The 20,536-nt window shown below is 51.9% G+C and overlaps 1 protein-coding gene and 1 long non-coding RNA gene across 4 annotated transcripts in view; one reads left to right on the top strand and one right to left on the bottom strand.

Annotated features, from left to right (window-relative positions):
• The window catches only part of PTPRN2 (protein tyrosine phosphatase receptor type N2), a 363,220-nt gene extending 345,392 nt beyond the window's left edge, over nucleotides 1-17,828 (bottom strand). For all 3 annotated transcript variants that reach the window (XM_019659095.1, XM_019659096.1, XM_019659094.1), the window contains exon 1: nucleotides 17,776-17,828. The gene's annotated coding sequence lies outside the window, so the exon portion shown is untranslated. The remainder of the gene's footprint in view (nucleotides 1-17,775) is intronic.
• Nucleotides 9,987-13,674, top strand: LOC109391508 (uncharacterized). Its single transcript, XR_002125849.1, has 3 exons — nucleotides 9,987-10,075; nucleotides 10,335-10,464; nucleotides 13,501-13,674. It is a non-coding gene; the product is annotated as an uncharacterized LOC109391508 (long non-coding RNA).
• Nucleotides 17,829-20,536: the final 2,708 nt, after the last annotated feature.

The raw sequence follows: 20,536 nt of genomic DNA on the forward strand, positions 1-20,536 counted from the left end.
TGCCACATTTGTGTCCAAGCACGTCGGGAAATGAGCACAGTACAGAGAAAGCATTCTCTCCCTGAAACAGCTGCTTTCTTCCCACAGGCAGAACGGGGCTCCTCTCAGGACAGAAGGCCTGACCTGGGGCTCAGAATGGCCACCCCAAGGTCGTGCAGGTGGGGGGGCCACCCTGGGAAAGGGTCACCAGCAGGAGAAGCAGCCCCGGCACAGTGCACCCTGGAGGTGAGCAGCTCACCTCCAGCTCCCGCGGGGGGCCCCTTCACAACATAAATCGGGGTTTGTCTTTGGGGGTGGGGCCCAGGGCTGGGTCGGGGAGTCAGCACACGCCCCGCCCTCTCCGGCGGAGGCAGGTGTGCGTTGCAGGCGCTTTTCGCTAAGGAGGCACTTCCAGGAGGGAGGCTTCACATGTGTTAGCGCCCAGGCATTCACATGTGCAGGCAGTACTCCTGAGCTCTTGTTCCTTCCCAAAGACGGGGCTGTCACAGATGTGACTCCTGAAAACAATCTCTCCAATCCACATGGGCTTCTAGGAAAATAAACCCTCGACCACTGGCCCCCACCTCCTGCTCTAGCGTCCCCATGTGATGGCACCTTTCTCGGCCATGGATGGTGTGACCGTCTGGGTCAGTTTCCTCCGCTTCCTTCCGTCCGCAGCACGGCCGAGTCACAGTGACAGACCACGGGGACTGCAGCCCTCAGGAATGAAGCACCCCAGGTTCCGACACAGCCACCCAGAGAAACGCCACCTGCTGTCTTCCTGTAACTTCCAAAGTCGGTGAACCTTTCAGAACGCGACCTCAGGCACTTCTGCCAACATCACCTGATGACAGAATTAAGTATCTGAGTTCCAGTTCATCCTCATACCTCCGTAAGCCTGTGTGGCTCAGGTCTCTCCTTTCAGGCTTCAGAATAAAAAGACCTGTTGTCCCATTTACTGGTTAGTGACACATTAGTTGCTATCATTACCGGTTAGTGACACGTTAGTTGCTATCATTACCAGTTAGTGACACGCTACACGCTGTCATGTAATCTCAAGCCTTCAGATAAAAATGCCAACAGAATCATACTTACAAGGAAAACAACCTGCTGCATATTACTGAGACCCACCACAGTAAGAAATACGAATCTAAGATTTGTTTTGTTTTTTGGAGTCCTAAAATTTATTTTTAAATTGGGGTAGTAAGCCCTGGGTTTGAACCCTAAGTGGAGTATTACTTTTCATTATTTATGCAAAATGCACGGACAAAATGGTATCTCAAGTTTCTGATGTTTTCCTCTCTGTAGTTTGTCCAAGTGTGAGGTGTCAAGGAGCAGCTTCCCTGGGAGGTGCCTCAAAAATAAATGGAAAGAAAAAAACGTAACAGATGGCTTGGATTAAATGTGAACAGCGATAAGGAGTGGCGTTTAGGACAGCTGTGTAATGTACTCTTTGCTCAGAAACATGTTTGATCTGAAACACAAAAACAATCTTACGGTTTCCATGAAAGCAAAAGAAAAAATGGAGCTGAATAATGGAGTAAATTGCTGGTTTTCTCCCCAGTATGTTCTCTGCTGCTTTGAAAGCCATATGTTCTGGTTGATATAAATGGGATATACTGAAATTTAAATTTCTTACATTTAAAAGTAGTGATCAAGGGCCGGCCGAGTGGCTCAGTTGGTTAAGAGTTGGCTTAAGAGTGCGAGCTCTGAGCAATAGGGCTGCCAGTTCGATTCCCACATGGGCCAGTGACGCTGCGCCTGAGCTGAGCTGTCGCTGAGCTGCCAACAGGTGGCAGGATGGCTCAGCTGGTGTAACAACAAGATTGCCTGTTCGATGGTGGGCTAGGCCCACCCACAACTAAGACTGAACTCGGCACCTTGAGCTGAGCTGCCGCCCAGATGGCTCAGTGGATACAGCATGCGCTTTTAACAACAAGGCTGCTGGTTCGACTCCCACATGGGATGGTGGCTACGCCCACCCGCAACTAAGATTGAACACAGCACCTTCAGCTTAGAGGCTACGAGCTGCTGACAGGCAGCCAGATAGCGACTGGCGCCCTCCACAATGAAGATTGAAGAACAACAACTTGGCTGGTCCCCATCCCCAATTCCCCAACACTGTTCCCCTCCCCCAATTCCCCAATAAAATCTTTTAAAAAATAAAATAAAATAACAAAAGTAGTGATCAAACATTTATGCCACATATTCATCAATACTTGTGGGGGAAATAATTCCTATTCGCCCTAAGATTTGGGGTAAAGAGAAAAGTTGGTCTGAACCCTAAGCCACTTTGGCCCTCCTTCCTTGTATCAGATCTGTGGCTGGAGACCAAGTTGCTCTTAAACAGGCAGTTCGGTCATTGGCAACCAATGAAGGGTCACCACAGAAATACTTCAACAAAGCCCACGAGTCAGAGAATACCTGCAGAAAAGTGTCATTAAAATGCAGCTTCGCCAGAATCATCCATCTCACAAGCTCCCTGTATCTTGCCTCAGAGGCCGAAAGCTGTGACGGAGCTGAACTATAACAAAATTCAAGTGCAGCCGAGAAAAGTCTACAGCATAAAAATGCAGACGATAATTCACATCCTGGGGACTCCCAGCTGAGGAAGGGCGAAGGCTGGGGGTCTTTGGGTTCCTGCATCTGGGGAGGCCTGCGCAACGAGAGGTAGCAGCAAATCCCGTGAGCGGCAGCTCCCAAACACCGTCTGACTTCCCGAATCACAGACTGCAGCGGCCCGCTCTCACCACCGCACATGCACACAGTCTCAGGCACGTCTCCACGGAAGGAAAGGAGGGCAGAGATGAGGGCTCAGAAGAAAGGCCTGTACTCCCCCTTCGTGAAGCACAAACGCCACTGGAAACACCGTGACAGGCAGCACTGAGCGAAGGCCTGTGGTGGCAAACAGGCTGCAGTGGCCGCTGCGTCCGGCCCGGTGAGAAGCCCACTCCCGTCACCAGCCGGAACAAGCGGAGTTCCCATGCATCCGAATCTCATCCGTGTGGCGGAGCTGAAGGAAGCACCGGCGGGGCACGCCGGTTCCGACTCTGCTCCACAGACAACGGGTGAGGAGGGGCCACGGCAGCTTCCTGGATGGGAACCACGGGGCGGGGGGCAGAGAGAAGCTGAGGCGAGGGCGCCTGAAAACGCAACTACCCCCCCATACTGCAGCTTTTTAACATGCCACGGGAAGAGCTTGAGCAGGACGTCAGCCTTACAGAGTGAAGCTTCAGGGACCCTGGAGACGGGCCTGTGTGGCTCCCTCCTCCTGGAGCTGAGGAAGCGGAGGAGCACGGCCTCACAGGACTAAGACCAAAGAATTAGGGCCAAGCTGGCATTTAACCATAAGGAGAGCTAATAAGCATTATGTCCTCTGTGCTCAGCAGTTTGTATTATTTCACGCGGTCCTCACAGCTCCCTCTTATTTGCACTTTACAGACAGGGAAGACGACACCACGACGAAAAGGAGCTGAGGGTCTTGGGGCTGGAAGGGAGCACGGCGGACCCCCCCACTTGGCTCTGCCGCCCTACAACGCCGAGTGGGGTTCACGAGCAGAGACGCACACTTGGCCCAGGAGTGCCCTGTGCACACACAGCGCCCCACATGTGGCCTCAGAGGCCCCAGCAGCAGGTGAGAGGCAGCTGTGCGTGGCCACCCCAGAGGTAGGAAAGCACTGACTCTTGTCGGCCGCCATGGAATTCAGGCAAGGAGCTCTGGCAGCACCCACCCCTGGAGCTGCCCGTGGACACGCACTGCTCCTGCAGCCCGTAGTTACAGCGTGGCTCGGGCAGAGGCGTCTGGAGGTCATGTCATGCCTGGAGCCCCTGCAAAGGTTTTCTGTGAGGCTTATCTCTGATGATATATTTTAAGGCCCTTAGAATATGTTTAAAGCATTAGGAAAACAAACCACAGCCACAGAAAGAACATTTTTATAAATGTGTTATTAAAACGTCACACGTGTTCCAAAAAGTACACGTGAGCAGTGCCTGGCCTGATGAATCTTACAGGATGAGCACACCCCTCCGACATGGAGCCAGCCCAGGAGCACCCGGGCCCGGCTCAGTCACCCTCAGGCTGGCGCCCCCAGCTTGACTTCAGCCAAGTGGAGTCACCCCGTGCGGATGTGCCCTCTGTCAGCTCCCTATGCAGCTCTCTGCCTACGTGGGTCGTGGAACCACAGTGGCTCTTTCCCGTGTAGGATTTCACTGTATGAACTTGCCACACGTATATGTTCCTCTGTGATGGACACGTAAGTTATGTCCCGTTTGGGGCTGTGACAAGCCACACCACTAGGAGCACTCCTGTGCAGGTGTTTGTATATCTAAGTTGCGTTTCTGTTGGGGACCTGCCCCTACAGGTGACGGTGCTGACTTCTAAGGGAAGAACATGTATACCTGGGTTTGCCACGTTATATGAGCTTAGAGGCAACACTTGTTCATACTAGTCCTTCACTGGCTTAGTGACGTCTGTGGGACCTACAGTGACGCCACTTTTTATTCCTGGGATTGGTGGTTTGGTCTTTTATTCTTGATCAGTTTTGCCAGAAATTTATATTAAAATGTTTGTAAAGAACCAAAGATTGTCTTTGCTCATTCTCTCTGCTGTACATTTGATTTCTGCTACAGTGTTTCTTGCTCTTTATTACTTCCTTTCTCCTATTTCTTTGAGTTCAATTTCCAGTTCTTTTCCTAAATTCTTTAAATGGGTAGTTGAATTACTTATTTTCAACTTTTCTTCTTTTCTAATAAAGCATTTAAGATCACATTTTCCTTCCAACCATAGCTTTCGCTGTATCCCACAAATTTCATAATGTTGTATTTTCATTATCATTCAGTTCAGCATATTTTCTAATTATGTTGAGATTCTTCTTTGATATGGGGTATTTTGGAGAGCAGTACTTAATTTCCAAACATTTAGAGATTTTCTAGTTATCTTTCCATTATTGATGTCCACCTCAATTCCTTACGTCATAGAAATATTCTGAATGACTTCAGTCCAAGGTTTGGTATCTTTCTTTTTTTGAAAAGAAATCTCAGACATTATCTCCTCAAACACTGTTTCTGCACCATTTTCTCTCCCGTTCTGGGGCTCCACTTACAAGACCTTTCCAATGCATTCCCTCCGCCTCGAATACTCCTGTCTGTGCTTTCTATCAGCCTTGCTCTGTTACTCTGCCTGGTTATTTCCTGCTGACCTATTATACTCCCAGCTCACTGATGCTCTCTTCTGCCACGTCCCATCTTTTGTTATACCCGTCACTAACTTCCTAAATTCAGTGCGACTCAGAGTCCATTTCCCTGGTAACATTTTCCATCTTGCTACCCATTTTCTTGGACATATTAATCACAGTTATTTTAAAATTTAAGTGTGATAAGTACAGTAGCTGTCTGTGGACAGACTTCTATTATCTATGTTTGTGTCTTGGTCTTAGACAGTCATTCATGCATGTATGAACTGCAGAGGCTCTGGGTAATTTTATCTTTTTACCTTCAACTTCAGTGAGGCAGCCAGATTGGAGGCCGATCACTGAATTCAATTAGGCCTGACCCTTGTCACTGTCATAAGGGTCACTGTCCCTTGCATTTACCTGCACAGCTAGGATGTATCTCATCAGCTCTCAGTTCAGACCTGGGGTATGTGCTGCAGCTCCTCCTTCTTAGAAGTTCTTGAACCCGTTTTATCTCTTCAGTATCATGAGACTGTCACAAGCTCTGCCCTGCCCTTCCATGCCTTTCTGATTAGCCTTTAGCCACACGACCCAAGGAGTCGGCACATGCAACAGGGAAAAAGCCGGGTGTTAAAATCTCTTCTCTGCACTTCCATCATTTTGGTAGTAGAGAGCTTTGCATCTTGGTGATCCATTATATTTCACTATATTTCTTTCAATTGCATATCTGAGATTTAATAATTTGGCTGAACACCATATTATATATTTCTCAGTCTTTGGATTTCTTAGAAGTTTCTGTTCAAATGTTTTGCCAATTTTTTCTTGCTTGTCTTCTCAGTGATTTGTTGGGATACTTTATATATTTTGACTGAGACCTTTGTTGGTTATATGTGTAAAACTATCTCCTCCCATTCTGTGACCTGTCTTCTAACTTTTTTAGTGTCTTTTTTTTAAAATGTTCTTGATTCTAACATAGGTGAAATTATCAATCTTTTCCTTTATGGTTAAAGCTTTTTATGTCCTGTTTCAAAATCTTTTGTCTACTTTGAGGTCATAAAAAAGCTGTATTCTCATCTAAAAATCTTCATAGTTTGGCCCCTTTCACATGGAGCACATAGGAGCTGCTTCTTCTGAAGGAAATTAGGTCCAATTTCATTTTTGTCTAATATGGGCCCTAGTTGATCTGCATCTGTCTTTTTCATTCAAAATGTCTTCAGATGTTTCTATGTCAGCACAGTTCCATCTCAAGGATGAACCATAAAATTTGAAGAATATTTAGGAAGTTCTTTTTTTTTTCTATTCCAATGTTTCAAAGAACCATTTTACATTTGATTCTTTATACATATGCTTAAGCATATTCATCATGTAATTTCATAGAAGTGGGCCTGGTGAGTTAAAACCATGTGCATTTTACATTTTCTTAGATATTGGGTTTTCTATCTTACTTAAAAACATTAATTCCCTCTCAAAATTATTAAAAATTTCCACAAGTTTCCTTCCAGTGCTTATAAAATCCATTATACTTTTAAGTCTTTGAGCCATCTGGATTTTATTTTGGGGTAAGGAGTTTGGGAGCGATCCAGCTATATATTTTCCAAATGTCTGGCCAGTTGTCCCCAAATCATTACTGAATAATACATTTTTCCCCACTGATTTAAAATGTCATCATTATCATATACTAAATACCCATATGCATTTGGGTCTATTTCTAGACTTTCTATTCTTTTCCTTCAATCTGTCTGTCTATTCATGATCACATCCACTCGGGTTTAAACATTCCATCGCCAGAAAGCTCCGTAGCCTGGGACGGTCAGGCCTCGCCCCCACACCACTTCTCTGGTTCACAACTTTCCTGCTTATCCTCATATTTATCTCTTGACATGAACTTTAAAAACTAGTATGCTTAATGTCAAAGATGTTTTGTTGATGTTTTGTGTGATCCCTTAAACATAAAGGTTAGCTCAGAAGGAGCTGGTTTCTTCACAATCGCAAACCTTCCCACCCAGAAACACCATCTTTCCATTAACCCCACTACCCTCGCGTCTCTCCTGGAGGAGCGGGGCCTCCCCGTGGACCCTCCTTCTGCCTCTGCGCCTCACGCCCGCTCGCTGTCCCCACAGAGGGTCACAGGCTTTCTGCCTGAAACACTCCCTGTAGTGTTTGTCCATCCAGGGTGGCTGGCAATGGCTTCTCTCAGTTTTCCGATGGCCTGAAAATGTCATTATTCCCATTTCCTTTTAGAAAGATTCTTTCTCTGGGCATAGAATATTAGGTTGGTCATTATTTTCTTTCATTTGTTTGAAGATAAAATTCCACTATCTTCTAGCTGCCCCTAACTCTGGCCCGTTGCCCTCTGTCAGCCCCTGAGAAAAGGTGAGTGAACTTTCGGGGAAAAGCGATTCCCTGGAGTGCTGAGTGCAAATCCACTCCTGAGGCGGAACAAGGAGCCCACATTGCCGGGCCCTGGAGAGGTGCTTCCTTCACAGGGTATTTCATTCGCGATCACCAAGCCCAGGAGGCAGGCGCCATCCTCCATCTGCAGCTGGGGTGGTGCCAGCTTAGGGCCTCTGCGGCTCGGTCTTACACTCCACAGCCTGATTCTAATCTGGTCGCCTGTCCCCAGACCCGCCCTTATGTTCTGTTGACAAGAAGCACCATCCATGAGCCTCTCGAGATCAGGAAGACTTGAAACTAGAATTTCATGCATGTTCAGGTGGAGTTCCTTTTCCCTTCAGGCCTCGTCTCCACTTTGCGAGAAGGACTTGCAGCCAAAACGCACCCCATGCTCCCACTAAGCCACTTGCTTCCCCCGAGCCTGTGCTCTCCGTCCCCAGGGGAAGCACCACCCTCCCAGCCCCGCTCACAGGCCCGCTTCTGTCTAGCGCCCGCTGAACCCAACCAGAGACGCTGTCCTTCCCGGGATTCCTGGAGCTCTCCTCCACATCCCTGCAATGGCCAACGGGCTGGGCAGGACTCAGCTTGCTACAAAGCCTGGTGAGGCTTCAAAGGTTTTAAGGTGTAAAGGTCCAGGCTGCCAGGCCTGCCGCTCGGCTCAGCTCTTCGAGCTGCACAGTGACGGAGGTTCTGGCCTCACTTCCCAGGACAAGACTGGCCTTTGAGCACACCCGGCTATGGCACAGCTGGCCAGCAACTGCCCCCCGGTCCCACTCCCTGACCCGGGTCAGCAGGTCCGCCCTGGTGCTGCGGCCTGAATCCTGTGGTCAGCTCCACGTGCAGGACAAGGAAGCTGGGATCCCAGCTTGTTACCCCAGCTCTTTGCGGCCTCATCGTGGCCACAGCCCTGAAATGGCCTCCCGCTCACAGACCACGCCAGAGCCCGCCCAAAACCCACTGTGACGGAGGCCCACATGGCCCCATGCTGGGGGCCTGGGAGTCCAGGTTCTCAGAAGAAGCTCTCGAAATGGGGACTCAGTAAATAGACGGTGTGAGTGAGGCCTGGAGGGGACGAGGATAAGGACACAGGAAAAGCAACCCGAAACTTGGTAAACACAGACAAAAACCTCCTAAGAAAGGACCCCCAAATATACACGTGCAAAAGCGGTGTGACCCAGGGCAGCTGTGAGTGGAGACAGGAGGCTCTGTTTGAACTGGACGAAGACCTGGCACAGCCACAATATCAGAACAGCGCTTAGGATCAACCCGTAACCATGGTTACAGAACAAAGAGTATGCTCTCAATAGTGGGAATACAAATTTGGCTGACAAGGCCTGGAACATGGGTGGGAGAGAAGAGAAAGGGGGCGTCCTTGCCTTAGGGGGAGCAATGATGAAGCCGTGGCTATCTCAGTGGGGGCAGGGCAGAGAGGGACCAGGACCCATAACAAAACATGGCAGAAGCGTGCCCTGTGACTAAATGGAGGTATCACCACAAGATCTCAATGAGAACAGTCAGCTGGTGCTGATGGGGGTGCCGCCGGGGGAGGGCCAGCCGGGTCTGCTGCTCTTTATTATACTTCATGTCAGCTGACTGCGTGACTTTGATCTAATTACTTGAGGGAATGTTTAGAGCGACATGTCTCATAAACACAGAGTAAATGCTAACCGTTGTGCTCTGTACCTCCTCTGTGGGGGTGCTGTTGGAGATACCTGGAAACATCAGGTAACACAACAGCTGAGCCTCTGCCCCTGCAGCTCACAGTCCAGGCAGCAGGCAGACCATAAGCCACACACGCAGTAAGTGACGCCCAGACTGGTGACAGGTGCCACGGACAAGGAAAGGTGGTGAGAGGGTGAGGGTGAGGGCCGGGGGCGGGCCATGTGTGGTGGTCAGTGTCAGGTGGTCAGTGTCGCTGAGAAGCCACGAGGAGGTGGGTGACAGTGGGAGAGGGGACCCCGGGGACTCGCGTTCTGGTTGGAGAAGGAAAGACAGTAATACTTAAATGTATGAACACCGTTAACGGAAGCGCCGGGATACATGGACCAGGAACAGCGAGTACTGTGTTTCTGTGATGCAAAGAGACTGTTTCCACATTTTCTAAAACTGGAAATTTTGCAGTCAGTCTGAGACCCCATGCCCGCCGTACCCCTGAGCATCCTTGTTCAGCCGAGGCGAAGCCGGAAGGTGCCTATGGAGAGGCCAGCAGTTTGCAAAAGTCACTCCAGTGCCAGTTGGACACCAGCAGGCAGAGCAAAGCCGGGTGACAGAGCTGAACAGGAGGTACCCCTGGAGCGGGCCCCAGGGCAGGTGGGGAAGCACGGGCTGCAGAGACAGCAGACCCGGTCCCTGCACCCCTCCCCGGGCACCCAGAGCAGTCAGCCAGAGACCCCATCCAGAGATGCACATGGGGAGGTCACACCCAGAGCCACAAGGAGGACGCCCACATCACTCCGCTTACACACAGATGCCGCTGTGACCGGCCACCAACAAGTCCTGCCAACAGAGCTGTGATCACTGATGTGATAAACGTGAGTAAGCAGCGAGGGTTACGGAGGAGATGGTGCCTCTAATTAGGGGGAAACTACAGAAGGGAGATAAACATGTAAATCTGGTAGGAAATCGAAGCAAAACATGGAAACTGAGTAACATATGGACGTGTTTCTCTGTGACTACAATGGTTCTAATATATAGCTTAGCTTGATATCTGAAGGAGTAAATAATTTTGTTTTTGAGACATAACTTATTAAGGAACAGTAATTTTGTTCATTTGTATCCATGTATTCGCAGCCGAGAATGTGCTGGACGTGAGCCCATGGTGTCTTACCCGAATCTACAGCATGGAGAGCCCACGGCCACGCGTGTGCTCACGTGTGCTGACTGCTTATCCTGGGGACGCATTTGCAGGCCTTGAAACCAGGTACCCTCCCCCTCGCCCAGTGGTCCTCCTGGTGTGTGACGCATCTGCAGCGACAGGAAAGACGCCCATAGCACAGAATTCATCTCCTCAGGATCTTAAGAGGCTTATGCTGGAGTCACTGGCCTCCAGAAATCGGGCGATCATGTTGCCAAAGACCCAGTGCCCCAGATCTGGCCTTGCTGTTGGGTCGGGTTCTGTTTCGGCCAACTGCTCACATTCCCGGCCCCGATCCTGTTTCTTCCTGACAAAATAACAGCCTTACAAGCAGCCGGACCAGGATGCAGCCAGGATTTTGTGGCTCAAGTGAAATAAAGCGTATGAAATCTCCCATATATTGTGAAACACCACCCAAATATTAGCAATAAATTGTAGCATGTTTACAGTGTTCCTGTGCTTGGGCTAATACCCTTGATAAGGAAACACGGAGAGCTGCCACTCAATCAGACCAGGGTTGTTTACCTGAGACAGTTGTGCGTTACGATCTCAATTTCTGAAATGGCAACATCGTCATTTGCATGTCCACAGAGAAATATCATTTATGCTAAAGATTCCCTGCTAACAAACCATGGAAGTAATCATGAGGCACCTGAATCTCACCCCACACCTTCGGCTTTGCTGCACAAAGCAAAGCTGGCATTTCAGTGCAGCTGTCATGGAATTTGGGGGGCTGGGGGGGCTCCTCAGAGATGGTCAGCCCAGTGGTCCTGAATTCTGGCTGCACACTAGAGTCCCTTCAGGGAGCTTTAAAAAGACGACGAAGAAGAAAGGAGCAAAGAGAAAGAAAGCCGAAGCCGGCCACCCCAAGCTTCTGACCCAGCTCTGCCAGGCAGCCCTGGACGCCAGTACAGTTCCAACAGGCAGCCATGGTGGGAACCACTGATGAAGGGAAGCTCCTCACTTTACAGGTGAAAAAACCTGGTCCCTTCAATGGAGAAGTGGTCTGAATAGACAGTCAAGAAAACAGCAGAGCCCAGGCCAGCCCCCGTTTCCCAACTTCCAAACCAATCTGTTTGCACCAGAGTTCATGACCCCACTGTGTGTACGAAGGTGCACGTGCGCGCGCGCGTGCGCGCGCGCACACACACACACACACACACACACACCCCAGATGAATCGATGACAGGCTTTCAGATTAAGAAAATGAAAACATTACTCCACAATGAACAGCAATGAACAGATTAAAACTATGTAAAGTTGGGGTCTCGTAGTTTTGTTTGTGGTTCCATTTAGAGTGAAGAAACAAAACACGAATTGTTGATGCACTTTGGTCTGTGACAGAGGGAGCCTGCAGCACAGGACCCCCGTCCTCGGCCCGGCTGGGCCAGAAGCAGGCGCCTAACTCAGTGGTTTAGTCCAGAGACTGGTCCGAGCTGGCCCTTCCTTAATTGATGGAGGTGACGATCGCACTCGACGCTGGAGGCACAGCTGGCTCCCGCCCCATCCCACCACCTTCGGGGTCTTGTACTTGCTTGGGAGTATTTCTGTTCCCTGAAACAAATAAGGGCAACAAGACCCTACCCAGGCCATCAGAGTCGCCAAGGAGCATTTATTCCAGCCACACCTGCCGACGGAGCGGGGACTTTCCTGCGACCACAATGGCATCTGATGTGTAGGAAATAATACAGAATGGAAGAATTCCATTTGGACGCAGGTTATAACCAATGACGAGTAGAGTGTTTTGTTTCAACAACTGGGTAAACAACACAAAATTTATTCCGTTTTGCTAAAGAACGGACTGACCCACAGGACAGGACCAGTTGGAAAGACAGCTGTGTGCTCTCCTAGTCGCTTATGGGATCATCTGCTTTTTGTTTGTTTAGTTTTATTCCTTACATTTCTGTACCTTTCCAGAGTCTCAAGTAACAGGACTCAAGGGGACGTCCTCAGGGTGGGTCCCCGAGACAAGCCCCTCCCTCCGCTACACAAGGAAGTCAGCAGGCCCCTGAGGCTGCACAAGGGGTTGGAAACAAGCACACAGCACCGAGGTGTGCAGGGAGGTGAGGGCCGCGGCCAAGGATGTGTGGTGTGAACACGCCTCTCATTGCCCGGTGGTGGCGCTCGGTGGGGCCCGCCCAGCAGCAGGGTCCAGCGTGTCTGGGTGAGGACCCTGAGGCAGTGAGCCTGATGGCAGAAGTGGGGGCCAGGAGACACAAAACCGCACTGCACGAACCCGGCCTGGCCCGCGGGAGGTGCACAGACACCAAGCAGCACGCGGGATCCATGTTCCTCTCACTGCTCATTCACAGCAAAACACTCACGCTAGTTCTCCAGTGTCGGCCAGCTACCGAGCCACCCCACACAGGACCAAGCCCAGTTGTGTCAGTTGCGCTGCTGTGGCACAGGGCGCCAACACGTCCTACACCCCAAGAAGACAGAGGTGGAGTCCTCAGCCTCTGCCCACGAAAGCCTTGCAATCCGCTGCTGAAAACTGCCAGACCGGACACAGAAATCATCAGCCCGGATCTGTGAAAATTCAGGGCCTTCGCGCTAAGAGGGGGTATCTCCACGCACCTGGGGCCGAGTCGCTGCCTCTCGGGGGCTCCTGCGAGGATGACTCCTGACCCAATGGGCCCACCTGCCCATCTACCTGTGACGCTGCCCCACCTGGAGGCTGAGAGAAGTGGAACGCGAGTTACTGTAGTGGACAAGCTCCCTCGCTCGACTGCTGTGAGTGCAACAGAGTGTAGGGCTGAGGGGATCTGGTGATGCGCCCCAGGTTCCTTCACCCCAACAAGCTGACGGGGAGGAGCCTGTGGAGACAGGAGGAGCCCAGTGTGCCTGCAGCCATGCTCATTTTTTGAACACACATGTGTGTGCGCGCGTGTGTGTGCATGTGTGTGCACATGTGTGCACGTGTGTGCATGTGTGTGTGTCTGCGCGTGTGCACGCACGTGCACAAATGGAGCTGAATCCATTTTAACTCATCTCAAGTCATTACTGTGAAGGCTCAAATTGCCTTTCTCTTCCTGTTGCTATGCCAAATTAAACTTTGCTTCACACCGTTTAACTCAGTAATTAATTTCCTTTCCCTTTTAGGTTTGATTAATTGGAATTTAGAGTGGAACGCGTCTCCTGATCATGCCGAGTGACATAATCCCGCATCTCTGGACTTGGTGTCTGTGTGTGAGGTGCCCACTGCCCCCCTGTGAGGACGAGGGGTGTGGTCCTGCCCGCAGAGCAGCCTCTGACCACACAGATTGTTCCCGCAACTCATCGCCAAGGACGATACGAAGTGAGACCGTTTAGCATGCTACTTGCTCGATCTTTCTCCTGAATCGAATATCACAAGGAAACGCCCAGCACGCCTCCTGTTACGTCCACGGGACACAGGCTGGCAGGGCGCATGGCAGCTGCCAGCAGCCGTCACTGCGGGGTGAGATTGGGTGGTGTGCAGGGATGTGATGGACCAGTCCCTTTTTATTCTCTATATTTCTAAATTGCTTGCTTTTAATGAACATGTGTCCATACAGTATTTGTACAATTCATTTTTAAAGCAACACATGATCAGCCTAAAAGGGGAAAGCAGCAAATACTCCAGTGATAAACATTCTCCCTTTTTATGAAATCACCTGCGCTCAGGTTCACTGCCCAGAGCTGGCCATGGAGGAGAGGGGCGGGGTGCAGCTGTCCCTGGCAGGGACACACCACCGCTCAGCCCTTCCTCCCTGGAGAGGGCAGAGGACAGAGCTCAGTGAGAGCTAGGATCTGAAAGGCTGAGGACACAGCCGGGGAACCCGCTTCCTTGAAGGACTTCCTTCTGTGACCCCAGACAAATGGCAGCGAGGCCCTTCAGTGGGAAAGTGCTTGCTGAGTGAGTGGATAGAAGAATGAATGAACGGGCCCTTAGTCATGTTTCCACACCAGCAAGAGGCTCTTCACAAGAAACGTGCCAGCCTCCAGCTAAGGACGGGCCCACCAATGCTCATGTTATCTCCCACAAGCTGCTTCGGGATTGCCCAAAACAGCCTCACTGTGCAGATCAAAACCCGCAGATGCGGCCTCTGGGCCCTGCTGACAAAGTGACCCTTCGAGGCCATGCCCCTGAACATCCTGACCCAGGGGTACAACACCACGAACTCATGATTTATCCAGACAAAGCTGCTGCAGACCATCTCCTTGGAGCCTAGAAACCCAGCAGGACGTCACAGCCAAGTAAAAGATCCCACAGGCTGGTTGTCACCAAAACAGGAGCATCTTCCCCTCAAAGCGGGAAGGCTGATGGTTTGAAGCCATCCCACGGAAACCCAGTGTGGCGCTCCCTGCAATCAGCCTGAGTCGGGGGCCCTGACCTCGCACGTCCTCCGGGCCAGGCCGCCCCCAGGCCCAACGCCCCCAGTGTCCAGCCTTTCCGAGGGCTCACGGCTCATGTGGCACAGGTTTTATGGCCGCTGCCTAATCTTTTTCAAACCGACTGTACTTTGTCACAGTCTCCCACTTGTCAAATTAAAGCTCCTTATTGTTCTATTTTTTCCAGTGCAATAAAACAACAGCTTTGTTTATCGAATCTGCCACAGCGGGCTGGGTGCCCCCAGCAGGTCACAACCAGCAGTTGACAGGCCCAGCTTGTGATCACTAAACACAAAAATGAAAACCCAAAAAAGAAGTGTTCTGAGAACTTCTAATAAAAATATTGATTTGGCCTGCTTCTTCCTTTAGACCTCCACAAAGCTTAGGAAGGAAAAGGAGGGGAGGAGGGAGACAGGAAAGCTGGGGGGGGGACAGCAGCTCCTTCACATGCTGGGGCCCGGGAGCCTGTTCCGGCCACAGACTGGCATCCACATCAAGCCCCGAGCCCCAGCAGGGCCCACACGAGAATGAGGCCGCACACAGCCCCAGCCTGAGACCCGACCCAGGGGCCTCTCCCAGATGCGGCCTCAGTCCCCCTCCAAGCCCAGGCGGCCCGGTCAGGCTCTGGCTGGCTGTGTACCGGAGCTGGAGCAGCCATGCTGGGGGGGACAGGCTGCCGACCTTCCCCAGGCCCCAGCTCGCCCTCCCTTCCTTCCTGAACCATGAGCGTGTCCATCACTGGACTTCCCGGCTGCTCTGTGCCCAGGGTTTTGCTCAGTGCTAACCCCACCCCGGAGACCACCTTCCAGGGACCATCCATCCACCTGCCCACCCACCTCAGGTGCCACAAAGCCTCCCCCTGCGGCCAGGATAGGGGCCTCCTGACTCCCCCGTGGCTGCCCCCGCGTGAGGGCCGCAGGCGTGGCGGGAGTCTGGCCCACACGGCCCGGGGCCGAGGCAGCAGGCTCTACCCAGGCCTGCCTTCAGAATCGGCTCAGCAAACTGACATCTTTATTATTATAGATTAGTCCTATTACAAAGGCAACACGCGATGGCTTTACTAAACGAGGCAACGCCGAGACAGTTAAACAAAAGGTAATGATGCCTCCTATACACCGCTCCAAACTGCCCCCAAAGGTGCCAGTGTCCTTTTTTACACCCTCCTTCCTGGTCACACAGGGAGGGGAGCACGTATACATCTATGGGTTTCCCAGAAAACAGAATCATCGTAACCACCGCTCTGCAACTTGCTCGCTCTACATACACACAGCGGACATTGCCCCGGCCAGGAAATAGGCACTAACTCACCTTCAAGTCGCTGCACGATGCTCCGTGCTAGAGGGCCGCCACGACCAGTGAAACCATTCTCGCATCAGTGAACTTCGGCGTTACGGCTTCTGCCGCTGTTAATGCTGCTGTTCCCCCGTGCTTGTGTACATGCGACTCCCCAAATAGACCATCGCATACTTTTCATTCCACAGACCCCAGGTCACAGTCTAAAGACGGTTCCGCTCACACACTCAGCAGCAGGGCCATCGTGCCCACCTCCCTGCGTACTCACCAGCACTGGGCGTCACTCATCTCATCACTTCTGCCAATCGGACAGCAAGGTTTATAGCTATATCCCCTAATTCTTGTTGAGGGCAAATGGACTTTGGTACAATATGGCAATTTTCATTTCCTGTTCTCAAAATTGCCATTCACATCCTTGTCCACCTTCCAACTAAATTCTTTGCCTTTTTCTTAAAATGTGTAGAGTGGCATTAGGCGCGCTCACACTGCTGTTTTAGCCATCACCTCCCTCATCTCCAGAGCTTTCTCTTCTTCCCAAATAAACTCTGTCCCCAGGAGACGTTAACATTTCCCGCTCCCAGCCCCCGGCGCCCGGCGCCCACCATTCCACTTTCTGTGCCCATGAATCTTCCACGAGGCAGCCCTGAGCACAGCCGTCCCTTCTGAGAGGCAGGAGGCAGGAGGTGTGTGGTGTGTCCCCGCCCCTTCCAGAGCCCAGCCACTGGGAGGCCTCCGTCCTACCTTGTGGGTTTTGAGCCCCACCTGAAAACACAAAGCACCAAACGTTTTCCTCTCCGCCTACTAAGAGGAAAACGGGGTTCAAAGGCTGAAAGGCTAGCCCACCGACAGACAGCAGGAACGAGAGGGGTGTGACGAAGTGAGGACAGCTGCTGGGCAGGTCAGAAGAGGGAAGGCTCACTGCTGGGGGCGGCGGAAGGCAGGTGCCCACTAGATGGGCCTCTCGCTTCCTCATCGTCAGGGGTCCGGCTTCCACCACCCACCATCACGAAACTTCTCATGAATCATCTTAAAAGACTGGGATAAGTGCCGGCCGAGTGGTGCATTGATTAAGAACTGGCTTGGAATGCCAGAGTGCCCCGGTTCGGATCCCACATATGAGGGCCAGTGACACTGCCCTCCACAACTAAGATGCTGAACAACAGCTCAACCTGGAGCTGGGCTGCTGTGAGTCACTGGCGACGGCGTAGGCTGCAGCCCCTGCGGCAGTGGGTTGCCATGGGCTACCGTGTGTAGCCGGCAGCCAGCGTGAGCGGCCAGCAGTCGCAGTGAGCAGCAGTCCAGAAGCCAGCAACTGATCTGCCTCACCCGGGAAGAGCGCAATGATGGTGCCAACTTGGGCCAGTAAAGCAACGTCCTCCACAACTAGACTGAAGAAACAAAAGGACAGCAACTTGTCTGTTCCCCTTCCCCCAATTCCCCAATAAAATTCCCAACCCCCAAATTCCCCAATAAAAAAAATAAAAAATAAAAAAATCTTTAAAAAAAAAAAAAAAAGACTGGGATAAGACACAGACGCAGACACACGTACATGCACGTAGAGTCCATCCCACTCCCACTAACTTTCCACTGTCTCCCCTTGTAATAACGTCCATGGCGGTGTTCACATATCAAACGGCATGAGTCTCACCCCAGCCTTGGCCCCCATGGTGACCCTGTCCTTGGGGTCGCCACGGTTGGCAGGATAAGGTAAACCCCCTACCCCACACTCACCGTTCACACAGGTCTCGGATGGTCTGCAAAGGTCATCATCCAACAGGCAGCCTGGGAGGGAAACAGAAACCAGAAAAGTGTCAGAGCTGAGTCAGAGCAAAGAGGAGGACTGTGTCCGTCCATCAGAGGCCGTGGCTGCCGCCCGCCGCCGAGCCCAGACACAGGGCAGACCCACACAGGCTCTTTGTGTTTGGCTGTCCTGACGTGATGCCGGGTCATCTGGATGCCAGAACATCATGCTCTTGGCTTGAGTGGGTGAGAGGACTGGCTTCTCCCCCAGGAGGGCACTCGCTCCCACATAAGCCTAGCCCTTCTGGCAACAGGGAGGGCGTCTGCCCCAGGGGACCCTCCAGGAGAGCAACTGGGGCGTGGGTCGGCCGTCTTTGCAGACACCTCCTTGGTGGAACCACCCAAGGAACAGGCCTAAGGGGCTCTCTGTCAGCATCGTCACCAGAACAGGACCTCTGGGTCCTTCTCAAACATCCTGTGCCCGACACCTCCTGCGTGCCTGCGGGGGAGGCCGGCAGTCGGCACGGCTGCCAGGAACAGAAAGAAGAGGCAGAGGGAGGACACACGTGCTCCGTGACTATCGCGGGGTCTGAGCGTCAAGAACAGCTGGGATTGGCTCAGTTGGTTAAGAGCTCGCTCAAGAGTTTGAGCTCTGAGCAACAGCGGTTCGAGTCCCGGCCCAAGCTGAGCTGCCAACAGGTGGCGGGATGGCTCAACTAAAAAAAAAAAAACAAAAAAACGGCTGAGAAACTGTGACCGGGGTTCCCCTTTCACCTAGATTTTAGGAGTCGGCTGAGGTGATTTTGAAACAATTGTTTTTATCCTCCTCTTTAGCTTGTTACATTTCAACATGCTTGTTTGTGTCCTGCTATCCACTGCCGATACAATGAAACGGAACAAAGGGGAGCGATTTGAAACTGCATCACAGTAAAAGCCCAACTACTGATAAAGCTGTGACACTGACCCTTAATAAGTATCACTCAGAAAGGGTTGGGGGTCAACGACATTTGAAAAATGGGGGTTGCCATGTGACAGGTCTTGCTCAGCCTTCCGAGCTGCAAAGAGGTACCCTACAGACGGTGTCTGCCAAATCACCTGCAGTGCACCCCCACCACACATCACCTCACAGCGAACCAGACCAGGGGCTTACAGAAAGGTGAGGGCCACCTGCAAGTGTCGTCCTGCCTCGGGGTTCAGCCCTCAGCACCCGGAGGACGGTGGAAACGCGGAGTGCTGGGTCCACTCGAGGTCTGACTTGGCAGGTGTGGGGTGGGGCCTGCGCCTCAGCTCTGTGACAGGCTCCAATGGAGCTGGTGCTCCCGGGACCCCATTCCCAGCAGTCAGTGAGGCGAATTTCCCACCTGCGTTCAGTGTGGTGAGAGGCTCCGGGCCACGTGCACCTGGAACATCCCACACCTCTCCTAGAAGGTCAAAACCCTTAGGTGCTAAGGGTGCTGGGAGTTCTTCTTGTAATGAGAATTGTATCAAATCTGTTTAATCTGATATTTTCCTATTTTTGCTATTTTTACGTGTTTTTGGCCATGTCATTTTAGTGCGTGCACATGCAAACAGCCCACTCAACAAGACCACACGGGGGAATCACCACGATCTCCTCCTAAAAGGAACTCTCTCCTTTATAATCGCTTCCGGTTTAGTTTAGGCTCCTCTCACATCTTCCCTGCCCTGTGACAGCCGGGCAGGCAACTTGCTGCTTCACGCCATCTCGCTATCCGAGGACCACTTGGTCTCCGGGTATCAGCACAGCGCCCGCAGCGCCCACGGCCCCTCCCTCACTCCGCCAGCCAGGACGAGACTAGCGGGCCAATTTAGTGTCAGAATAGCCTGTCTTCTGCTGGGGATGGGGCTCCCAACCCCACCACCCAGGGGTGACGGTTTGTTCTTTCACATCCTCCCATCCCAGGTCTGGGAAGCGGAGCCCTGGAGAAAAACAAGATCTGCCGAAAACTGCTGGGTTCTCACCTCTGACGACAGCTGCTCTTGTAAGAGGCAAAGCTGTAAGCCTGGGAAAGAGATGGCCGAAATGATGCCCAAGGAGAGGGTTGTGGCTGGAGGAGCCCACACCAACCTCCCAAAGGGGCATCATTGCTGGGGAGGCCACCCAGCCAGGGGTCGGACCCAAGCCCAGACAGAAACGTCACTCGTGGCTGAGGAGGCAGCTCATGCTGGGACAGTTCTGAAAATTTTCAGGCTCTGTTTTACTGAGAGTGAGTTTATCTCCTGGAAGCTTCCCTTACTTCCAATCATTGCCCTGGCGACACTTGGCCTTCCACACAGCGAAGCTTCCCCCTCCTAAAATGAGATCGCAGGCCACCCAGCACATGCTGAGCACACGTTATGCTCAGTGAGCGCACGTCCCGTCCGCTCTCCCCTCCTCCACAGGACAGCCCTTCAAATGTACAAATTTGCTCTTCTTCAAATTAAATATATCCAGTTCTTTCACATGACACGGTTTGAAACCACTTGACCAATGTAGCCTCCTTGCCGTAATACGCCATCTGGTCTAGACCTGCCTTACTATGCTGTGGGCGTGTCAGAAGTGAGCAGAGAGCTTCGGAGTGGCCACCACCTGCAGCGAGGGGACAGTCCTCCCCTAGTTCTGACTCTCGTCTCCTCTCCCGAGAGCTTGAGACCATCAGGCACTAGGGTCAGGGAGGAACCAACGCTAGCAGCTTCGGTTACGAGGACTAGCTTCTGCAGAACAGGCAACCACGGCCACAAGTTTGTAAATAAA

Source organism: Hipposideros armiger, unplaced genomic scaffold, assembly GCF_001890085.2.
Source record: "Hipposideros armiger isolate ML-2016 unplaced genomic scaffold, ASM189008v1 scaffold_295, whole genome shotgun sequence".
NCBI classification, from domain to species: domain Eukaryota; kingdom Metazoa; phylum Chordata; class Mammalia; order Chiroptera; family Hipposideridae; genus Hipposideros; species Hipposideros armiger.